At 37.9% G+C, this 25,386-nt stretch overlaps 1 protein-coding gene and 1 long non-coding RNA gene across 6 annotated transcripts in view; one reads left to right on the forward strand and one right to left on the reverse strand.

Moving 5' to 3' along the window:
- Positions 1–23,541, reverse strand: LOC310897753. Its single transcript, XR_014582552.1, has 2 exons — positions 3,801–23,541; positions 1–3,142 (listed from the first exon to the last, which is right to left on the reverse strand). It is a non-coding gene; the product is annotated as an uncharacterized lncRNA (long non-coding RNA).
- FGF14 (fibroblast growth factor 14) overlaps positions 1–25,386 on the forward strand; it is a 415,734-nt gene that overhangs the window by 18,160 nt on the left and 372,188 nt on the right. The window lies entirely within an intron of this gene.

Consider the following 25,386-nt stretch of genomic DNA (forward strand, 5'->3'; position numbering starts at 1 on the left):
AACAAAAATGTTGCAGGTTGCTTTTCCTCTCTCTCCACAGGTTTGGACTCTACTTAGCTTGTATTGTACCTCAGAAGGCCTAGATAAAGACTGATATTCCTGCATTAACCGGCTCTCAATGCAGCATGTACACACTGAGCTGCACGCTGTACTTACTGTGTCACCAAATCAAATCTCAGTCTGTAGCTTTGAAGAACTGTGTGTGCACAGATGACAATTCCTACATTCACAAACTGGTGCTTGAGCTGATACTTATCATTCACATCCTGCATTACAAATACAAAAGGAAAATATTGCCTACATGCAAGTCTGAGGAGATGCAAGAGCCACTGAGATTGCTGGGCCAAACTGCCATTCAGATAAACAGATCAAACCATATTGACTTACTAGGGGTTGTCTCTTTATAAACTGGCACTGAATGTGGTGTATCGTTTTACTAAAAAACTCAATTGGAGAGTGGTCTATAGGCCTAATATAATAAACAAGTAACAAAATACAGTCATTTAAAAAACCTTATTAATAGAGGTGGTAAACATACAGCAAAAAAAAGTTAAAAAATAAACTTAAAGATTGTAAGTTTTTTTTTTATTGCCTAGAATAAGAAAAATGTTCACATTTAACAAACAGCATGAAAATGGATGAAAAGTGTATTTTATTTATTTATTTTTTCTCTTTTATCCTAAGGTTATTTTAATTATATAAATAGGAACATATACTACTGGAATCAATAGAATGTCTTTTAAGAGTTAATGATTACTCACTGTTTACTCTAGGTAGCCTTGATCCTAAAGAAATTTCTTTCTGAGTGTTTGGTAGTCTTTGAAAATATTCCAGAGATACAAGGCAGGTAACTCTTCACTTGTCTTATCAGTGGCTTGCTCTCTCTTACTAACTAAATTGGTCACAGGAGCTATAGGAGTGGAGGCACTGAAGGCTTGATCATATACATCTTTGCTTTTAGAACCAAGATTGAAAACTGTATTGCTTGAAATACATTTTCAGGAGAGAAAAAAAAAAAAAAGGTTAGGAATAATATCATCTGACTAAAATAGAATGGACAGTCTCTGCTTTTCGTCCCAAGACACCACAAAGCTCGCTGCTTTCTATCCAGATTCAACATCAAACTGGACAGTGACAAAGGATAGAATTTTATTACTGACTGCCTCTACTTTGGTCTCTACTTTACCTGCATAGTATTGCCATTGTTATGACAGAAAAGCACTAAAATATGTTCTGATTCTGCCAGATGCATCTAAAAAAAATCCCTATACAATAATGTTCACTCATTTAAACAGTGCTGTTCACATGGTCTGTCACTTGCCATACTAAAGATGAGGCAGTGCCTAGCTCTTGCTCTTCATCGTTTTCCAGCAGTGGCTGGCACAAACTTATTTCTTCTATTCTGAGCATAGAAGGATGTCCAGGAGGTTGTTGCTTGACAAAGTGGAAAAAAAAAACATGCCTCTGATCTCTCCGTGGCAGCCAAAAGACTAGAACTACACTGGTGGGGCTGAAGGATGTGGAATAATCACCCATTTCTCCCAGTCACAACAAATCTGACTCTGATATTACATGGAGTTGTGCAATCCTCTTGATTAAAAAGGTTCCTGACTACTTGCTTCCCAGTGGTGTGTGGGACACAACCGCAAAGTCACTACTCTGCTTCACCACAGCTAGCAATTAAAATTGACAACTCTGCCACAGCTGCTCATAGTATTTTTTCAAAGTGTTGTGTGGCAGAACATGAGTTTCTCACTGCTCACTCATTTGTCCCTTCGCTGTAAGGAATAATTCTGGTTAAACTGCAATTAAAGTCTCCAGTTTTCCACATTTTATCTGATCTGTTGACGGTGTAGGCTACTGTCATATTTTGTGGAAATTAAGAATAACAAGTTACAGTATGTTATTTCAAATATTTGACAAATAATGACTTCTAAGCAGGGAGATGAATGGCTGGGACTTTTAGCATCTTTCATCTCGGAATTCAAGCTGTGATTCATATATAGTTTCTAACACACAATATTTACAGGAGTGAAAGCAATAGTACCTGTTCCACTGCTTTGTGAGCATCTGTTCAGACCTGGATGTGCTTGATCTCTGGATGACTCTTACACAGCACGTGCAATGCAGGCAGCAAGAACGGGGTGTACTTTCAGTTGTTTATGCTTGAGTGAGAGTGACTTTGGCAATCAACAAACTGAGGGAAGAGAGAACCACCTCCTGTTTGTTGCAGGATTGAGATCACTTCATTTTCTGGTACTTTTGGTGCTTGCTTTTAAGACCCGATACTTAACTATGTCTGTGGCATGAAGGTTGTGTTCAGAAATATTATGTAAATATACTCCTTTGCAGCAGAAAGAGTTTCTAGTTCTCTGGTTCAATTTAGAAATGTCATTTAATGCTGACCCCAAGGGGCTCAGATGACAGTGGAGGAGCAAAGAAAAGAAGCATGCCCCAGTTCCTCTGGCCTTAACCTTCCCTCTACGAACATGTGAAAGAAAATTGCCCAAGAGCCATACACATTTCTTTATATGATGTGGAGGCAAAGTTGACAATTCTCCTATGTTTAAGCAACTGGCTCTGCAGCAAGATGCCAACAGCCTCAGGAGAGGAATTAGCCAAACCCTCACCATAGAACAACATCTCATTTGATGAAAACTGAATGGGTTTCTTTCACATCAGCGATACTGTGGAGATTTGCTGCTGTCACAACAGCACTTACTTCCCAGAGGGACTGCTGTATGGTATAATATCTGAAACAAGTGCATTGCTTTTTATTCTGTATGAATAGAAGTAATGAAAAATGCTCCAGCATATTTTGCAAGTGTAGTGGTTTTGAGAAGGGATAAAAGTTGTTGGCTGTTTTTATTGATAATGCCAATATCAATATATATATTATCTTATTATTTTTTTTTCCAAGAGAAAGTAGTGCAAAGAATAATTAGTGTTATGGAAACTCTCAGATGTGTCATACTTGTACTTTTATTTTCTTCATGTAAAATCATGTCCATTTAACTCCATTAATTCAGTAGTATTTTGAATGCTCTAAGAGAACAGGGCATAGCAAGGAGTTCTGCATTTTTCTGTGTTCTGTATGGTAGACAGAAATTCAGTGTGCAACATGCAGTTCTTCTGAGATGTTCTATAGAAGAGAGAACCAATAAAAATGAATTGCTTTAAAGTAGTTTCATCCATCCATGATCATAAATTATTCTGAAAATGTTAATTAGAACTTGAAAATTTCTATGGGCTCAGGAAGTCTTACTAACCTCCATCTAGAGATAGGGAAATGAGGAACAGAAAAGTATAACTGCTTAATGTTTTTCTTTAATACTCTTTCTAAGAACACAACCTTATATTTCAATGCATTAACCAAAAAACTATTCTTTGGTCACTAGTCTTCATATCCTGGCATCAAGATATCTAAAAGAAAGTAAATAGCTACCAGGGATGTGAGGCAGTTAAACCTGCTGCATGCAATCACAGTGCTTGTTTTTGTCTTGTTTTTGTTGCTGCTTGACAATATTTGTCAATACATTATTAAAAACAAGTAACTAAATTAAAATACATTAGAAGGAGCTGCAAAATCCAAGCATTCATGTTAGGTGTAAATGACTTTAGAAAACTATGTTGCTTTAGCTACAGCAGTAAGACTAAATCCCTTGGTTTCCAGGCAGTTGTACCAGGAAGGAATAAGGTTCCCTGGAATAAGGCAATCTCCTGTAGTTTTAACAGTTAACTTTCTACTTAACCAATCTTCATTATGCATATTAATTGTGATAGATTTGGGCTTTAATTACCTGATTGCCTGTTGCTTTTTATTTTTCATCTTCACTGGCTGAGCATCACAAGAGCACAGGAGGTAGTATATCCCAGGTGGCAGGAGCAACTGGAGACAAAATCATCTCTGCCCACTGATGAAAGCCCTGGGCTGAAGCATGCACAGCAGAACCAGAATTTCGGAGACGTAAGCTGCTAAATTCTCCTAAGTCTGTTATAAATACACAGTCTGAGGTTTTCTGTGGTGCTTTTTCAGCCGTCTGCTCTACTTCACTGATGCAGGAGACCTTTTCAGAGCAATGACTGAAAGGCCTTTTTAAATATGGGCAAGACATATTTCCAGGCAGCTCAAGCTGACGCTAATAAGTCTCAGGAGGGCTTATTAGTTCAGGTGTGATTAGAAACCAAGCTGTCTGTGTGTACTTGTGTTATACCATGCCCAAGTGAATAAGGTTTCAAATAACCTTCCATGCTGAAGAGTGCAATGTGGAGAGGGCCAAGTGGCTCCAAGCAAAGCTGTCTTGATTCATCTGAAACTGCTGCTCATCTAGGGCTAAAAAACCCTAATGGTTGCAAACTGATGCCAGGTACCTCGTGCATCTTGTTTCTGGTGTGAGCCTAGCTGCGGAGAAGAGGTGTCTCCTCCATTTAGAGAAGGTAGTTACATAAGTGCCAGCTTCTTACTGGGAATTCAATGTCCAAACACCTTTCAGGGTTGAGGACTATCACATACTTAACTGAATAGAATTTCTCTGTGGACTTTGACAAGAGAAATGGTTGCAGTTGTTGTTCAAGTTGACAGCTACTGTATGTAGATTGATGAAAGTATGCAGAATCCATAGTTTATTTTTACCACTAGATTTTCTTTTTTACTGTTGTGTTTTGCTTCCCCTCTTATGCATCAACATGTCTAGATGCTGACTAAATATTTTTGTTGTGGTAAAACTTTACGGTGTATTTTTATGAAATTGCAGAACCACGTTATTTAAAGCTGTAAGAGTTAATTAAAAATAAAAAGTTTTTTTTTTTTATTTTTTATTTTTTCACCACACAAATGGATGAATTTTATTTAAGACTTTGGGAATGATTCATTACTTTAGGCTTTTCTAGGAAGTCTTTATGAAAGGCTTATTTTTCTCAAGTGTGTGTAAACACCTACGTCTCAAAGTACTGAAGCAAAACCAGTGTAGCCACTGCAACATTTTCCTTTGTGCACTTTCTGAACAGAAACTTGGGTTTTGCAGTGCTGTTTTTAAGAGAAAGTATTATATAACCAGACATGGCATGTTGTATGGAAATCTTGAAATGAGGTTTAAAAAATTGTTCAATATTGTTTTTAGAAAGTAGTTTCGGTGCTCACATAGTCACCATGAGCAAAATACAATATTCAAAATGCTGCTTGAAATATTTTAAAGAAAATTTAAATCAACTGGGACTATAGTAAAACAATTTGATACAGTTTTTCTTATAGTATGCCTTTGGCAGTTTGCATAATGAATGTTTATGAAATAAAAGATGTATACCTTTGGAACAACAAGGGAAAGGGAAGGTTTCATTTTTAGCTCATGCACAGAGACATACATTTTTAGTTTTGTGTTTGTTGCAGATTTTCAGTTTTTGTATGAGTGACATAATATCAATGTTCATGACAATTTGTGCATTTGATTGTTTTTTGCACATAACCATAAACATGACAGATATTAAGTAGGTGGTGGAGAGTCTGCTTATAGGGCCATGGGTGCTAGGAAAGCTGCTAAGGAAGGTGGGATGAAGATAGGAGATTGTGTCCTGCTGGAAGTTTCTGTTTCTTGCAAGGACCCAGTGAGCAGGAAGATGACTCCAATGGGCTTACTCCTCCTTGCCTGGGAAGAAAGTTTTGAGACAGCTTTGAGGCGCAAGGCAGGTTTGGAAGGGATTGTCACATGCAGTAGCCTGATGGATAATGAGTCAGGAAATAAAATTGGCCCCCTCCTCCTGGGATGAAAGTGGTTGTTCTTCCTTACTTTGACTTCCTCAGTATGAGACAGGATGTGTCGGGGTATGCATGGGTCCCATATGTCATGATAACCAATGGCAAGGGTGTCAGCTGCCTGCCCAGGCAGCTCTGGTGGAAGCAGGAAAGCAAGCTGTGAGCTGAGATTGTGTGACAGCAATGCCAGAAGAAATGGATGCTTGGCAGCCCTCACCGCAACATGAAATGCAGCATTCATCATGTGAGCCTTCACGAGCAAAGGTGAAATAGCAACATCTCAGGGCCTGACTCTTCTGTAGGGTCAGAAAATGTGACCCTAGTCGTTCTCCCCAAAGTTTCTGCAATATTATGGTTTCCTGTCTTGAAAAATATGTCCAAGTCAGTCTGGCGAATTGATGGGAATCTTGCCTGTTGGTAATGCTCTACAAGTTTTGCAGTCCAGCCTGGATGGCACCTGTTTTTGGCCTTCTAATGCCAGCTGTCGAGGCAAGCCAGAATAAGTTTCCCATCAGTGCCTAGATCTGTAAGACCTTGGTTCCTTTCCTGCACTCTGATATCAACAGTTTGAACTCTTAGACTAAGGCTCTGTAGGAGGTACACAAAACTGCCCTTGAGACTCTCTTTTATAAGTCTTAATAACTAATTTGGAGCCTTCTTTTCTGGATACATTCTGGGAAAATGGGTGGAAGAAAAAGAATGAACTGGAGCAAAGTGTCCTATTTCATTCTCTGGCTGCTTAAATACAGATGAAGCTAGCAAATTCCTTTTTTTTTTTCATTCCTATTACTGTTCCTCTCTTTTTGTTCATAAATCGCAAGCAATCCAAAATAAAATGCCACAGTTTCAAAGGAAAATTGGATTATACTCACTTGGAGGGAGGGAATAAAGAAGAAAACAGGGTTTATACTTCAACTGAATTCAATCCAGAATTTTGAAAAATTAAACTGAATAATTTTGCAATATTTTCTAAGACTGTGTATTCTAAAGATTCAGCTAATCAGATATGCATGCAGATTTAACATGGGTTGCCAACTCTCATGATTTTTTTTTTTTGCTACAATTATGCGGCGTAAAAATTGGCCTCTTGTGAGAAGTTGCTGACAGCTCAGCAGTTCTGCTTCAGTGCTGGCTGCAGAGGGTGGGATGGCTGCCAGAGCGAGAGGCTGGAGGATGGCTTTGGACAGGGTGCAGGACGCTCCCAGCTGAGGCAGCTGTTGCACAGCCTGCATTTGCTCCTGCTGCCCTGAGAGCTGCAACCTGTGGGGCAAAACAAGAAGTCTGCTACATCCCCTTGCACACCCTCTCCCTTCATTTGGGGTGATGTGGAAGAGAGTGAAGCAAAGGAGAATGTGTAGCTGGTGCCTTGTATCTGTGTGTTTCCCAGTCTTAGCCCAGTTTGCATGTAATCATATCCCAAAAGGGAAAAGGTGAGCAGAGAGAGGGTAAAAACTGTTAGGAAATAACATCCAGGGAACAGAAGGTAGGAGACCTGGTCCTTTAATTAGCCACAATGGGTGGAGAAAAAGGAAAGCAGAAGTTTTACAAGATATGTGAAACTGGACAGAAACAATGCCTGGTGCTAGAATTCATGAAGATGCAAGGCTGGGGACTGGAGGGCTACAGGGAGTGGCACATGGAACAAGGAGCTAAGGGAAGCACACCACCATAAACAGAAAAGTGGAGGTCCCTATGGAAGGCTTCCCCAGAATACTCCACAGCAAAAAGATATAGCCCTTTCCAAATAATGGCCAAAGCCAGGACAGAACTGCTCTATTTAACATTGTAACTGTGTTAGGCTTTGCTTGTAGGTTATAATCTTGTGAGTATGGATATTGTATGTGTATACCTGTAAAATCTGAGAAAATTTGCAGTGAGCAAAATGGGGAAACAAAAACCTTTAAGAGCATTTCTCTGTTACTGTTCTTTTTAAGTTCTGAAAGGTTAGCTATTCCTTCATTAACTTAATGCCTTTGTTTGACTTTTTGACAAAGTACCTAATTACTGCCATCAGGTATTAGTCAGTTGATGTTAACATTCCAATGCAGAAGCTTATATAATTTAGGCAACAGATATGGTATAGTTCATTGTCTTTTGTATTCTTCCATATGCTCTTGCTTATAGGAAGACAATTGAAAATCTTAGCCAATATTATTACCTGAAGTGAGTCCTGGTGAATGAATATCCGAGCCAACCCAGAAAAATAAGTTGCTTTAGACAACTGGCCAGGTGCTTTGGTTTGTGCCAAGTGGTGACTGGGAAACAGACCTCTAGCAGCTTATTTGTCTCATTACTGGCTCCCACTTTATTCTGTGGTCAGATTGGAAATTTCAAACCATAGTAGGCAGCCTGTAGGAGCAAGCTGAAATGAAGAAAAGTTGTCATTTTTAGCAGTCTGCAAATTTGTGGGAGTGAGAGCTAGCTGGTAAACAACTTGGAGAAACGTTAGGCTGACTTCTTTACTGCTGTGCTTGGTGTGAGGCCTCCTATATTTGTGCAAAGCATAGGGATGGTATTAAATCCAGTCTGTCTTCTTATTGCACTCTCATTTTGCATGCTTGTGAACTGCACAACTTACAGAATGAAGGATGGTGACATTATCGATGCTTGTGTTGCATACATTTTATGATGTAGCTTTCAAAAATCAGCTCCATTTAAATCAAAGTCAGATCACCATAGCTATATCTGTTGGTAAAATGCATGCTGAATGCTAGTTCAGCAGGGGACTAATGAAAATGAAGGTCAAGGAGCAGGCTCTGCCACCTCCTCGAGCTCGCACTGAAACAGTGCACGGGCTGGAGATGTGCCACACAGACCCAAAGCAGATCGACTTCACCACCTTCTGGCACCGTCACCACCTTACACTGTTCTCCTAAGTCCTGGATGGAGGCTGTGGCACCTTGCTCTGGGTTCTGGCTCAGAGCCCCCTTCACTCCCAGCCGGGAGCTGTGGCACCTCCTGAATTTCTACCTGAGAGAGAACATCCTGTTAAGCTAGCATTTTGTGCGCTGCAGAAGAATGTTGTCACATGTTTCAACTGAAATGGTGAGATTTGTTGCTGGAGCTATAATTCCCTAAGTGTGAATGTTTTTGAGTGCTAATTTTAACTTAAAGACCAAAGACTGAAGGACTATTTTTAACTTAAAGTCTTGATTCTCTGTGCTGGGAAACTAAAAGTGGGATACATTCAAAGGGCGTTATAAATACAGTGTACCTATTCTAATTCCCGACTCTCTATTTTGATCACGTAATGAGTATTCAACCTGAATGATTCCTATTGTTAGGGGATGTTGACTTTTTTTACAAGTTGTAATTGAAATTAAAAAGAGAGCGATGACAAACTGTAATTTTGTAGTTACACTGTTGTTATACTATGGGTTGAGAAGGAAAATGGTCCAGAAATGCATGTCTGGTAACTGCGGACTTTGTACATATTTTAAAAAGGTCTTTGAGGGCAGGCAGCACATCAAAGCTGATGAATACCAAATGGCTCACTTACGCATTTGCTATGAAATTATTAATGATTGATACTAAGTGTTTGGCACTTACAGAAAGAGAATAGCTCATGTTTTTTCTTTTACACAAACAGCAGAGAAGCAGAATGATCTTAATTTCATGGCAATGTTTCTCCTCTTTAGGACTTTCTTGACATATTTGAGGTACACAACTCCTTTGATTTGTGCTGAAGAGTAGGAACAGAGCTGGGTGAAGCTGTTTCACTCGATTTCTCCCTACATATAATTTGACTCTGACCAGGACAACTTGGTTACTCATAGAAGCAGTTACAAAAACAATGTTTTTATTAATTATAGCAGAATGTTCATGAAAAGTAAATATTGCATTCAGGCTCGTGAACTGACATACTGCAAATCAGATGAATTATGCTTGTGTAATCAGAGACCTTTGCCTTGAGACCTGTCAATTTTGCCAGAATGTTGAATTGTGAGTGTCTATCTTATGATGCATTGTTGCAATGGACAGGTTATTAAAGTCTGTAGGGCAGGAGGTGCATGCATTAAAATATGTTCAAAATGTTTTTGAACGATAAATGCATTTATGGAAAATGTTTTGTTTCTAGGCAATTCTTGCTGAGTAATAAGTGCTAAATTTGACTTAATTGTTGATAATTATTATTTCTCACTGTTCCATGTGGTAAACCCATTGAAAATGACCCTATTTAGTGAATTGGAGATTGAGTAAAAAGAAAGTGAAGTAGCAAGGATTCTATTGTTTATCGAGAAATACATTCTAATGCACTTTATAAAAACAAGGTGAGTCCAAAATATCTTGGTAAATCTTTGAAATGCAGAGAGACTCTAATTTAATGTAATGGCATGAGGTCAGATGGAGCAGTACAGTCAGTATGTGAAACTAGTGGTGAGAGTTTGGGACTTACTCTGAGTTTGTGCGAAAGACATCCAATTTGATCCAGTTTTGCCTGGGCAGTCGATCATGAGTGCCTGTGAAACAAAGAGAGTCAGGTGTTATAGCTATAGGCACTATGTTGTTCTCAGTTGCTCTTTTGGGTACAGAAATCTGTATGTATTAACTAGACTAGTCGGTTTAGACAGGTATTGTAAAAAATAGACTATATTGAGATGGCGAATATACCTTTAACTAGGCTTTTGGGCTGTGGATGTGGGCACATGTGGATGGCCACGTATAGGATACAAAAAAAATCTGTAATGTTGCACACAGTATCTTAGTTAATTTACTGTGTTCTTGTTATAGGATAATAATATTTAACAGTTACTGTGCTTGAGCAAAGAAGAACATTTGTAGAGTAAGGAAAGGGGGCTGACCACAACATTGTTTTGCACTTGAGAATTCTTATGTCAGGAATTATTTTCCTTCTTCATTGTTGCTCCTTTCAGAAATGCATTAAATGTTATTAATGTCTAATATAACATATTAATATATTCAAAAACAGCATATTAATTATTTCTTCCTTTTCTTTAGATGGGGAGTGCATTTTGTGAAACTGAGTGATCTGGATTATTAGAAAGATGCACATGGTTGTTCTGTGGTTCTGTTAGAGAAGACTCAAAGAAATGCACCTTGCATTTGAAGAGAATTTTTTGGTGGCCATTCATTTTACTGAGAAAACCTTTACTGTAGAAAGTTCTACTCTGCCGGAAGGGTAAACTTATTTACCAGAGCCTTAATGCTTATGAGCTATTAGATATCTTCATGCTCAGACATTGAGTGATCTGAAAATAGGGATTAGGGCCTTGAACCTGATATTCCATGGAAAATACAGACAATCCAAAACAAAGTCTGATATGGTCAAAATGGATATGGAGATATGCTCTGTTAGGCTGTATCACTTGGCATTTGCTGTTCTGTACAGATTAAGTGGCTGATAGGCAGCTGAGTGGTGCTGAAAGTATAAACACCCTAGGGAAGTGCAGGACGCACAAGCTAAAAAGTAAGCAAAATGTAGTTTCACTTCAGTAAGGAAAATGAAGTAAACTCATCATTTATCTAGACAAATAAGTATGCACCAGTCTTTTGTGCTGCTGTTCTGTGTGTATAATATGCATACACACACATGTATACCTTTACATATGCATCATCTTTTCAAATCCAGTCTGGAAGGCAAGAGAAAGTATTTCTTACAATTATACGTGCCATCACGTATGCACATGTAGAGTTATATGCCAGAAGGTAGACTTCTACGGTTATACACGGCCTGATTATGCACTGCTGCCTTTGAACACAATACCTGTGCACTGTTCAGCATGTCAAGAGGTGCAATTAAAAGACGAGTTTTCAGACTAGCTATTTGTACCTGGTAAGAACTGCAGCAGGTAAGCCTTATGGAATTTACACTTGTAAGTGCGTACCTGCAGTTTTGATAGAAATGAATGTACTTATAATTAAAATGATCTTTCTATAATGGTTTTTGTTCAGAAGAAGGGTAACCTTTATATAAGGCTTTCTTGAAGAGTGTTTTCCTTAGAGGAAAAATGAAATCCCTATTTTTACTTCCAGGCATAATTACTGTTGCAAGTAGGATACACGGCAAACCTCTCCTCCCCAGCCTCCCCCTCCCCCCATCCCCCACTTTTTTTTTTCCTCCAAGTAATTGTTGAGAAAGATATCTTCTTTTTATAGAGAGGTACAAAGTCATAAAAGAGCAACACCCTTCCATATCTGAGACAATACTGCAAAAATAAAGAATAGGATTGTAGTCATCAAAAAACCCGAAGCTCTAATTTTGAGTTTCAAAACCCTGTATTTTTCTAGAAGTGCAAGGATCTCATTAGTGTAGCAAGGATTTGGCTTTGATTTATCATAATCTGGAATAACTGTTCTAAACTAGAGGGGAGTCACTGGTGCTACAGCGATGTACAGCTGACATAAGCAAGAGACCTTTCAGACTGTGTGTTCAGACTGAGTCCTTAGCCACAGGCAAAATAATTTCTCTGTTAAGACCTTAACCTGTTGTTTATGTGATTGTCTTATAAAACCTGAGAACATACTAACATTTTAGCTGCTTTATGAAAATATAATTGTTTATTTTGTTTGCCTTACTCATTAGAAAATACTCTTAAATAGCAACATTAAATTCACAAAAGGTCTTTTTATTATTTATTTATTTATTATTATTATTATGGGAGCTACAGCCTTTATGGCTTAGTTTGTGAATAAGGACCCAGTTCTTTTTTTCTGTTGTCTCTTGTTGATTTAATTCCCTAAGAGACAGTGAAAATAATTAGTTCCTGAGCGTGATACCAAGAGCGATACCACTCCTGTACACCAGGAATCATCCTTGGAATCTGCTTTTTAAAGCATTCTGTAGTGGGCAGGTGCAAATACATGATTAACATTGATTTTTTTTTTTAGTGTATGAACATGTAACTCAGGTAAGTACAAGATTTTCCTTTCTCCTGAAGTTACAGTTAATAAAGTGCTTTTGTCAGAAGGCAGTTTTGGTGCTGCAGCAGAGCTCCACGTACTACATCTGAGGAGGAGGTGGGATTCATACGCTGTGATTCATCTGCACAGAGTGTGTGCTTTTCCACTACTGACTGGTACAGCACAGAGGGGGGAGGACAAGGGCAATCTATTTTGTTTCGAGGGCTCAAAGGACACATGATGTGTACACTGGCAATGACGTTCAGGCCAGCTGGCAACTGTAGACACTCATTGTGGTGTACTCACAGGCTGCCCAGGGAGTTTGTGCAGGCTGCATTTGCAAAGGTTTTCCAGTGCAAATTGGTCAAACCCCTGAGCAACCTGGTCTCTGGTGTCAAGTCTGGCTTGAGCAAAAGGCTGGACTAGAAACCTCCTGAGGTCCCTTCCAACTCAAATTACTTTGTGGTACTGATAGGTGATCAGAAGAAGATTTCTCTTCAGCTCCCCAAGATTGTCTTGGAGTTGCTGGCAGCCTATGGGCAGCAGCAGCTGCTGGAGGACCCTGTGTCCACACAGCAAGAGGGGTGCCCCAAGGCACCTTGGCACACAACTTCAGCCATTGGACCACCGGGAGGGTGGAGCACACCTGCAGTGTGCTGCAAATGTCAGCCTAAAAAAAAAAAAAAAAGCCTAAAAAAAGCCTCTCCTTTATATAAAGTAGCTGGTACAGGTGCACACTGTGTTGGTACTATGCTGCTGAGGGTGAAGTGCATCTTTGCATGACTTGGAAAAATCTCAGGGTTGTTCAAAATGCTGTCACACGCCTGATAAGTCTGTTTAGGCAACAGACACTGCTGGAATAGTATTTCTTCCTTCTTTTATCTATTTATTTATTTTTAAAATTTTCCCCTAAATCTTATTCTCTATAACTGGAAGCATTGGAACACATTTATTCTATATTTCAGTTGGAAAACTCTCACATATTGGCAATTAGTCTGAAACTACTACATTAAGTTAGAAAAAGCTAACTGGTTGCACTGACACATTTAGATTTATTTATTTATTTTTAGTCTAGCAGGCACTTCTACATATTATTATTTCTTTTTTTTTCTTTTTTTCTTTTTTTTTTTTTAAATCGTATTTTATTTGAAATAAGTTGTTAGGAGTGGTTTCCCCCAATGTCTTTCAGATGAATATAAATATGAGCTTATTTCAAAGAATTATTTTTTTCAGAACCCAGATTTATAGTGTTATAGTTGCAATGTCAATGTAAATCATGTAATGGGTAGACATATTGGCTGCTGCTGATAGCTTTGTCCATCAGGCATTAAGAAAAAAAAAATGTGTTTTTTTTTCTTCCCCCAAATAATTCTTAAATTCAGTTAAGTTATGCAAGAAATGTTTTGCCTTGACTTGTTTAAAAGCATCATAAACATATCAGGGTCTATGAAATAGTTGCATTTCCATTACAGCTGATTTATATATTTTTCTGGGTAATATACGATAATGTAATCGGTTGAAACTTTAAATGGCATGTACCTGAATGCTGAAAAGTTTGTATGAAATCATTTCTTATTGCATAATAGTATCCTTCAGAGTTTAAGCTTTAGTAAATGTTATTTTCCTTTTTACTTCTAAGCTAAATTGCTTATCTTGAATAAGTGGGATAACTAGATTCTATAGACTGGGTTCAGTGCATAGATGTTAAGTGAAAATATTCCACGTTTATTTATTGTTGGTAATGACAACAGTTTAAGTGACTCTTAGCATTGATCATATACTTATTTGGGGACTCACTTATCTTTGAAAATAACACATTGAATTTTTTCAGTATCTAGACTGAATAAAAAGAGGACATCTGGTTGCAAATCTTCAGTTTTGCTGGATACTCCGTCTGAATGTTTAGAGGGAATGGTACTAGTACTGTGCAGTACCTCTATTGTTTTAGGGTTAAAAGCGACGAAGCATTGGGATGAATAGATAATGATAGGTTTGCATCTACGTCAACTTCAGTATAGCTTAAGAATAAGGGCAGGGATCATCAAGGATGAAGATCAACTGCAAACATGCCGACCTCTAATTAAAATGTACTAACAGTGAACATCAGAAGGGGCTGATCTTCTAAGGTTCACTCTGTGCAGAACCTCATAAAAAGCCTGCTAAAGTTTGCATCAGATTCTTAAAATTTCTGTGGATTTCATTTTACTTTGTGGACCGTAAGAAAGGTATGAGCTCTGGGGATTTGCATGCTGAATTGCAGATATGTACCTTACAAATAGCTATTGCTTCATTGTTGACAAAACTATTTTCAGAACTTGCCAACATCTTCAAGAAGACTTTGAGAGAAGGTATTTTCTCATGGAAATATACTGAATGCAGCAGGTTAGATTTTTTTTTTTTCCCATAGATTGTTTATTCACAGAAGATAAGGAATATCATCCCAGTTTTGTGAGAAATAGAATTGACATTCATAGGAGTAAAAGTCACTTAGTATTTTATAACGCTCAGTATCTTGCAGTATCACATTTTATGTTGCTGGAAAAAAATATCACAGGATAAATTGAAGGGGCTTTAAACAGTGTGCGTCATTAACAGTTCTTGTGTTGGAAAAATATTTGTGCAAGGAAGCCAAAAACTGTGTTCAAGAATAGCTCTTTGTAGTTCTGATGATAGAACTGTCCAAAGCATGGTAATTCTCCACAGAAAGCATTTGACCGTTTATCAAAGACTTACTGCTAGGGTAGATTATCTAGCAATCTTCATAATCAGGCTGAGAAATTTTAAAGCGTTGATTTCAGGATCATTGCTGCATAAGTCAGTATGTTTCCCTTACAGAATCAGCAATTAGACTTTAAAGCACTGGTATGGTATGATTTTGTCACAGAAGTTAATCATGATGAGAAAGTGAGTTGGAAATTCAAAATGCAGGAGATGTATACTGTTTTTAGTTATGTTTAATTGCAGTGTGACGTATTGCATACTGCAACTGGTACATGACATACTCTGTATGTAGACAATATTTATAGTATCATTATGAGATGCTTGCATACTGACTTCTTGAAGCTTGTGTGTATTTCCCAACATAACTATACTGCAGTGAAGCCATGGCAGAATATTCCTTCAACATGTCAACTAATAGAACTTACTTTAAAAACAAACAAACAAAACAAAACCAGGGATTTCTTGCATATGTTATTCCATGATTTTTAAAAACCTATACCTGAATTTTGAGAGATACCGTATCTTTCTCCGTGCAACTCCCTACAACAGAGTATTTCACATTGCAGAGTGCACTATTTTGGTGCTTAGACTGTGCAAAGTTCTGTTATCACGTTGAATCATATGATTGAAACAAAATAACTTTCCAATAAATATAAACCACAGCCTCCCCCCAACAAACAAATTTCTGATAACTCTGAGATCTAACCTGCAGGCACAGAGGAAAGGAAATTCAGACATTCAGAATGCACAGCATCTTCTGTGCCTGAATAGCATAGTATATCCAGCTGTTCAGAAATTCCTTCAAAAAGCAGACAGAAAAACTGAATTAGTAGCTTCAACGCAATGCTGCTAGTGTGGATTGCTATGTACTTTGTACTGAATGTTCAACTTTAAATGTCAGAAATGATGCTGGTTATAATAGGAAGGATGCTAGCTGGCACCAGAGACCAAGTTTATTCCTTTTCTTCTGTGTATTTTCTTGAAGATTGGGAAAACCAAATCACCTCTTTAGATTCCCAAGTAAAAAGTGGTGTGGATACTTCTTTACCACCCAGTGGTATTGAAAGGATAAATATATGCTAGATAATGTGCTCAGAAAGGGTGCAAACTTTGTATTTGTATTTGATAAGCAAATCCTGTTGCTTTTGTTTTGGGTAAAAGAGTGTCATTCTAATACAGACTAATACTTTATTAATGTACATGGTTGTAGGTACAGTGTTTTGAGGACTTTAGCTTCTTGCCTTCACCCTACAGTGAGCTATATAATTTTTTTTATTATTATTTTTTTTTTCAATGGCTGTGAAATGACTTGTGTCTGGGAGCCACATTAATTGCCTGAGAAAGAGGAATGATGCCTTTAGGACTTCTACGCATCATTCCTGTGTTTAGTGAAATCTATTTCTGGAAATAATGCTATGCTGTATGTCTATGACTGAAGAAATGTCAAAGGAATAACATGACAGAAGTCAGCGGTGTTATTGGAAGCCTATTACAGTAAAAAGGATCAGTGCATTGTATGAATATACCCATATACATGGATAATACATGGATATACCATCTACCAACATCAATTCATGAGTTATGTTTCTCATTTTGGAGTAAAATGTGTCTGCGTGGGTCATTTAGCAACCTTAATCTCATTTTATAAGAAAGTAGTTTATAAATGTCATGATCTCTGATGAAATGAAATTGTTTTACATACACTTTGCTTATACAGGGTAAACTCACAGCCATAACATTGCAAGTATTGTAATTTATTAGTGTTATGTCTATAATTGTCTAATTTAAAACATATAATAAAAGTGAATATTGCCAACTGTTCTTATAAGAATAAGAAGAAAAGTGTTAAAACTGGAGTTTATGTTTTGTGTATATGCTTTTTGTGTTGTATTCCAATTGTTTCAGACTCTGGATATCTCTGTTTCTTTTCAAAGCTCAGGCAATCTTACGATTTATTGATGTGTACAACAGCTTTCGGGTGCATTGCAGGTACTTTGCCTGCATTGCTTTAAGGACATGCAATGCTGTAAACGTCAGAATTAATTTAATTGTATATATACTGCATATGATTTAAATATTCATACCAGTAATCTGTTTATTATAATGGCAGCAGCCATATGATTATAATTCTAAAGGTGCAATTCTTTTATAGCATTTTATGAAGTATTCAAAACAGATAGAGGACATAAAATACCCACTGTTTTATGAGACTGGCATAATGCTTACTGTGATCTATTCTTTTTCAACATTTTCAGTTCTTTAAGAGTTGTCAACAACAAATGCATTTCCTATTATTGGTGCTTATCAATGTTACATATTCAGTAACCAGCACTTTGCAATAAATACAAGCTTTTTGTTTCTTATCAGTCTATGTTCTTCTGATCACTCTTACTATTTTGAATACTTCATTTTATTTCTTTCCTTTAAGTTGCATTGTTAGCACTTGAAATACTGCTAAATATTGTATTCTTACACACAGATAAACAATGTCAAAGCAACTCTTTAAGTTAACAATTACATGTCGCTAAAGCACTTGCTTACACAGCAGGCTGCTAAGCAAAATATGTGTATTATCCTGTTTCTTATTTAGTTCCAGTCACAATTTCCTTTTTGGAAAATGAGGCTTTTCTAATCTTCATCCTTCCTACTGCTGTAGCTGCTTATTTATTTATTTATTTATTAATTAAATATATATTTTCATTTTTGTAGTACTACCTGGTTAAAGCCAGGCTTTGTCACTAGCAATTCAGATTTTTGTTTGCACCTGTATGCTATAGATAGAATTCTACATTTATTCATAATTTGATTATTCATGAAAAACCGCTACCTTTTTCCTTTATCTATTGTGTCTATCATTCATTCCTATCCTTTTGAAAAAGGCTGAAGACTAGTTCACTTCATGTGTTTTCATTTTCCCCAGTGAGTGTAAAGAAAGATCAAACACATAGCTGCCATTGAGCCAATAATACTCACTGTGGAGAAAATGACCTGCAATTAGCCAGGTGCACAAACATCGATTTCAGTGAGGCCATGCAGATGCAACTTAGAGTTGAAGCTGATCAGCTTGGGCTGTGCTGTGTATACCTTTACCAGGGAAATCCCTCAGATATAGGGAGGCTCTGCCTGGTGGTGACATTCACACCGAAACTTCTGCTGCTGGTTGTGATGTTGCAAAATATGTTGGCAGTATCAAGGAGGCTGTGAAAAGATGCAGGTAGCATAATACATGGCTTACACCAAGGCCTCTAATTAACCTTCTCCTTTGACATGTAGTCTTCTACACTCAGGCCTTCCTTTAATATATATATATATATATACACACACACATTTCTCTCAGATAGGAGGTGAATATATCCAGAAAAACAAAATGTATTTGTGTGCATGTGGGTGTATGTATAATCTTTGATTTGTCATTGGTTTCCAAAGAAGACCTTTTTTCCATAGAAACCTTGATAATAACAAGACCAAAGATTGTGATTTCTTCGTATAGAACTGGGGAGCCATAAATCTATGTTCAAGATTAAAAAGAGCACTGTGACGTCTGTAACTGCAATAACAGTGATTGCTTTAGTTTAAAACCATGTTAAATTAAAGAGCCTTTTTGTTGTTTTTGAGGAAATACTGTTTTTGTGGAGTATAACAGCTTCATTCCTACATCTGCAATTTATGAAAGAGGGAAAACTATCTATTTTCCAAGTTTAGGCTCTGACAAGAAAAGTCATGACAGATGTGATTTGTACCTTTCACAGGAGGGAAAAGTCAAAAAATCACAAAAGTGACTTGAGCTAAATAACTGACTTTGTCTTGGCTATGGCCATTAGTGAGGATCAACAAAGCCAACAAGATTTTCTTCTGGCATTGGTTTCTGCCCATATCTAAGTATGTATCCACCATTTTATGCACTTCCCTCTTAACCTGTAAGTAGTCAGTTCAAGCAACTTGCCTTTATGCTTTGATCTGTAGAGAAAAGGTACAAGGAAGAACAAAATTGGACATTTGCTTGTTCCATAATGTAAAAGAAAGTCCTTTTGCTGTAGTGTGATATAGTTGTTCTGGAGGATCACATGAAGATCGTTGCATGACAATAAACTTTTAAGGAGGAGGTCTTGATATTATTGAATTTGATTTATCTAACAGGGTAGACTGGTAGTGATGCAATTAATCACGTTATTGATTTCTCTGTTCTGACTGAATTAGGTCCTTTAGAGATAGAAGTGCCATAGAGAGGTGAATTGTAGAGACTGCTCAGAGTTGTAGTTATGTAAATAATGAGGCTTTACATATGAGAGCACTATAGTCCAGCTGTCACTTGACAAGAAGTCGTCCAATCTTCTTTAAGCCCTGGAAAGAAGTTGTTTTTGTAGCAGTCGTTACAAATCCACAGAAGGAGTCATAAAACGAGGTGAACAGCCTGGTTACAGAAGGTCTTGGTGATCTCAGGGCACACATTCATAATGAGGAGTGCTATTACAGAAGAATTTGTGTATTTCCATCTGCTTTTCTCCTTGCCAACGTTACTTTAGTCCTTCTAGCTTTCAGTTCTTCAGCCCATTGCTTGCCTTAATTGTTGAGTATCTATTGTGCCACACATAACTAACAAAATTGGTGTCACTGCCACAGGCATGTGTCTGCCTTTTCCTTGTGACTCCATGGGCACTCTGGAGAACGGGGCAGAAACTCTGTTGGACTTCCCAGGGGACTGGACTAGCAATGCAAAGTATATTCACCAGGCAACAGTTAATCTGAGGTTACTGTGACAGTCATGGTTTTAATACTGGTTGGATTATGCTATAGTTCAGGCATGTGTTCTTGTTGGAATGGAATCTTGTTGTGCTTCATACCCTCAAGAGAGTTGGTATTCTCAGTCCTGTAAATGCAATAGTTTTTAGTAGGAATGGGAACATCACAATCCTGGACAATTCTGCAGTATAGCATCCTCTTTGTTGGGCTTCATGTGAGTCAGATGAAAGGGAAGAAAAATACTTTATTAGGAGCCTAATATTTATGGTATTGTTTTGTTCTTGACAGGAGAATGCATTTTGGTTTAGTGAGGGAGCTGAGTTTTTTTTTTTTTTTTCCTCTCCCAGTGAGTTAATGATAGCTTCTGAACTGTAATACAGCATGTATTGTAAATCTTTTACTCTGGCAGACTTCTGCTGTGGCTTTTCTACACTGAAGGCTCCAAGACAGAGCAGAGCAGAAGCTGGTTGCACCAACTTTGTGGCTACTGTTTGGCTGTCCTGTTAAAGGTTGCTTGTTTTCTTCTATGTAGTGCCAAAGAAAGAGAAAGTCTTGAACGTGGGCTGAGGAATTTAAGCAATGCTGTGGAACAGTAAGACAACTAAGAGCAAGTGAAATGGTCACAAACATGACAAGGCTGGCAGAATTATGAATTCTGAATTGGTTCATCATCTGTCTGATTCCTCTTATGGCCCTGAAATGCCTGCTTTGCTAAGAGAAAATAACCCTAGCTGCCACAGCTTTACCATTACATTTTCAATCCACTGTGTCTAGTCACCAAAAAGGAAAAAAAATCCATCAAACTCCTGTTCTTTCTTCATTTGTCTACACCATTGGCTCACAGAGTATGTTGCAACCAAGGATTCAGCTGAGTCAAAGCAACATGCTATGGTTAATTCACGAAAATGTGATGCAACATTTTGTAAATGGCACAGATGGTACAGTACCTTGTTATTTTGAAATAGAAGTCTTCATTGTTTGCTAAGGATCCATCTTTAACATTTAGTTTATTGCAGTCCAGTTACTTATTGGAATACAAACAAAATGCAACAGAATACGGCAATTGCCTCAGCAGCCGCCATACACAGCAGGAGAAAAATCAAGGGCTGAACTTGAGGAGCAATGACTTAAACTTAAGGAGCTAGTCAAAAACATATCCATATTGCTTATGCCTCAGAATATGTCCTTATTCTACACCATATTTTGTTTTGTAAAAATACAGGTTCTATATCTGGTGTTTGCTTCTTAAAATAAAAAAGAGGTAAAGATATGCTAGGATGTGACTGACTGTGAATCTACTAATACATGATTCTGCACTTCTCATGTTGCCCAATTCCACTTCCCTACCCCTCTGCTCACTAAACCCCTGTTGGCATTCATATGTTGGAGATGTGGATGGTTTGAGCAAATGTCAGAAATCCTGGCATTTTCTCTGGAACACACAAGGCTACACGATTTTACTGCTATTAGGATACCCTCTGGACACGATTGTGCTTCTGGAAAAACTGTCTATTATCTGCTCATTTGCTCAGGAGCTATACACATGCTTTAACAAAAAATCACTGCTTGCCAAGTCCCACTCATGTTGTGGGGGATTCAAACAGCACTCATAATGGGTTTAATGAAATTAACTGTTTTTCTGAGAACAAGTGAATGTATTCTCTATTCTGGGATCTTGAATTGCTGTTACTGTTAAGAATGTGTCAGCATTTTCACTGCAGATATGCTTCATACTTTGATGGAAAATCATTTTCATCAGTCTGAAATTTGGTATGCTAGCTCAGCCCTTATTTAGACATCTAAATAAATGGAATGGTTTTATTGAAGTATTTATCATACTGAAGTCAACATGCCACAGAAGTAGAAAGCACTGCAGTAGGACTTGCTGGCATTCAGCTCTTTTGGAAATATGGCAGTTAGGTTTGATTTAGGAAGCTGACATTAGACAATCATGTTTTAAAAATTTGAGCCTGAGTGCATAATAATATGTACTGCAGAATTTCTCTATTAGGAAAACTCTATCTTAAAATAATCTACCAACCAGCGTTGCAAAGTCTATGGGTCATTTGCTGCCATCATGGCCTGAATCTTCTTGATGAAACATTTTAAAACTGATTGTTCCTTTATTTGAAATATATTTTTTCTTCCTCTTTCTGAGCTGCATCAAATCTACATTACAGCCTTCATTGTCAAAACATCATCAGTGTCTTGACACAGTTTTAAAGTCAGAAATATTAACAGCTGAATGCAGATTGGAAATGTGAGTAATGTTATCTGGGGACAAAGAAGTTAGGGAGAGTTTGAGGGATTTAAGAATAATTTATAATTCTGAATTAGGATCAAGAAAAAACATACGGAAGTTTACTCACTGATTTTCTAGGTGCTAATTAGCATGTTCTGGTTGGCTTAGATCTAGTAGCTTCCTAATCATAGAATCATATGGCTCGGGTTGGAAGGGATCTTAAAGATCATCTAACTCCAAGCCCCCTGCCATAGACAGGGATGCCACCCACTAGATCAGGTTGGCCAAGATCCCATTCAGCCTGGCCTTGAACACCTCCAGGGATGGGGCATCCACAACTTCTCCTGGCAACCTGTTCCAGTGCCTCGCTACCCTTACAGTGAAGATTTTCCTCCTAATGTCTAGTCTAAATCTCCTCCCTTTTAGTTTAAACCACTCTCCCTTGTCCTATCATTATCTACTTGAATAAGGAGTCCTTCTCCATTTTTTCTATAAGACCCCTTTAAGTATTGAAAGGTTGCAATGAGGTCTCCTCAGAGCCTTCTCTTCTCCAGGCTGAACATCCCCAGCTCTCTCAGCCTTTCTTTACAGGAGAGGTGCTCCAGCCCTTAGGAGGCATCTAATTTTTGTCATCAAATCACTGGAAGTCTTTAAGGCCATACAAAACGGTACAAAGCTGTCCCATGGAAGCAAACAGCTGATGATATTTGCTGGTACCTCCATCAGCTCTAAAATAGCACAGCAGAGAGTTTAGGTCTTAGAGAGTACCTCAGAACCTCAAAGTCACACAATAATGGCTGAAAAAACATCAAGGAAGACATATAGGTAGATTAAGATATAAAGTTCCTAATATGCTAGAAGGGGTGCAGAAGTGCCTTTTGGAGATGTTTATAGAATGCACTGCAAGCTATTGTTTTCTGTGTTTCATCTAGAGCAGAAGGAGATGTCAGGGGAAGAAAAGCAAAATGAAATATTCACAGGTAAGAAATGGTAGAAGGAATAAAATTTTTGTCTGCACAGTTATAACAGGCTACCAAATAAGGTCATGATTTAGGTAACCATAGGCTATAAAAATCAGGTTTAAGTTTAGATGGAATCTGCCTGGAAACAAGGTGATACTATAATTGCAACAACTCATCCTATTTATAGTAAAGCAGCTTAATTTTAGCAATCAGGTAGTAAAAGATTGGATCTGCCCTGGAGCAATGTTCTTCTGGCAAAGACTCATATTCATAGGGAAAATTTATCACAAAGTTTGTTTACATTTTTCAACCTACATAACTGTAAGACTTCCTTTTGATAAATTAGTAAACTTATACTTCTTATGCCTTTCTTTCCTGCAATGTTTGTATTACTTTACTTTGTAATGTTGCACAATTAATATTATAAATAACGGTCTTTTGAAGTCCTGTGGAATACTTCATCTCAATCTGGAACTCATTTAGTATATACTTTTATTTCTTTTCTGCCTATAACTAAACATGTCTCTTACCTCGCAGTAGGCACATTGCTTAGTGGCACAGTACTGAAGAGTTCATGAGAAATGTCAAGGTATGACAGCAATTTTTCGTCCAGACTACTTGGGAACCACTAATTAGACTAAAACATATTTTTCTTAGCCTTTCTGAGCTCCTTCTCACCAAGTGCTAGATATGTAGGTTCCTGGTGGTGTAGTAGGTCAAAGGGCTGCGCCAAGTATATGTAGGAAGGTGTGGGAACAGTACTTTTGAAATACTGAGTCAGACTGAGTAGTGAGAGCTGCCAGAGCATGCTGAAGGTAAAGACAAGGTACTTTGCAACAACAATATATCTGTTTAACATGATTTCTGACTAATGACCTTGGTTTGTTGTAGCTGAGGAAATTAATCTATACAGCACATCAACGGTTATGCCAGTGTGCTTAAGAGAAGGACATGATAAAATTAATTTGTGGTAGGAATAGTCTGTATTTTCAAAGTCTTTGATTTTATTACATTTCTGCTTTAAGAAGGTAGAAATTAGAAAACCATTGTTACAAGCATTTTGAAGAAGTAAACAAAAGAAGAACAACATGCTGCTGTACTATTTCTCTTGTTTAGGTTTGCTCAAGTATAAAAATGGGGAACCATCCCATATGTAAGGAATTCTATGCATTAGGGCTTGACCTGCAACATAAGATGCCATGTAGAGACCTACTTCAGTTGGGCTTCTTGTCAATAGCAGCTAGAAGGCAGGGAGCTGGTGTTCCTGCTTGTGTCTGCCTCCTGAACTCTTTCCTCTAATGGTTTCCAGCTGATCAGTCCTCATGTGACAAAACTCATCTCCTAAACCCCAAGACAGATTTCTCATTAATTATCAAGACCATTGCACCAGGCATGAGGCAGGGGGCAAAACGTGTGGATGTGTAACTGTTGTTAGCATCCCACTCCTTGGGCTATGGTGCAGCCAGGAGTGAAACTGTAAGGGCCAGTGCTTTTCACAAGAGAAACACTGCTTCCCATCAAAATTGTGTCTAGTGTATTGCTGCCCGATGCACAGCCATAGCTGTGCTACATGTGCTGTGCTGGAACTGGGAGTGTATCCTCTGGAAGCTGCAGTGTGGGCACTCTTGAAAACACTTGCAAATGAGGCCAGATTCTCTACGTGTTTACTGCTTGGGGAAAAAAGAGAAGGCCGAGAGGCTTGAAACCTGCTGGGGGAGGATGTGCTATTGCTCCTCTACCATGTGTCTGAATGGTGAGAGAACTCCTCCAGGGCTCAAGGCAGGCAGCTCTTGGAGAAAAATGTGGTTGCCGTAGTTGCTATTAATGTAGCCTTTTGTTTTTCATATCAATGAGCAAAATGAAGTGCCACTCAAATGGAACTATTATGTCAAATTAAGTTTTCCCCCCTCCTCCTTTTTGATGAGTTAAAAAATGAGAAATCCTTGGATGTTTTCCTCACTTTATCAGTTTAGCAGCTGGTATTGCTTAATCACAAAGCCATACTTTATCAAGTCTGCATATGGCACATGAATGTAGGCAAAGCAAACTATAGATTGCATCTTTTCTCCTCTGCAGATTATGGTGTAGGGTACATCATCACTTCTTTGTCC

This window comes from Anser anser (genome assembly GCF_964211835.1).
Source record: "Anser anser genome assembly, chromosome: 1".
Classification (NCBI taxonomy): domain Eukaryota; kingdom Metazoa; phylum Chordata; class Aves; order Anseriformes; family Anatidae; genus Anser; species Anser anser.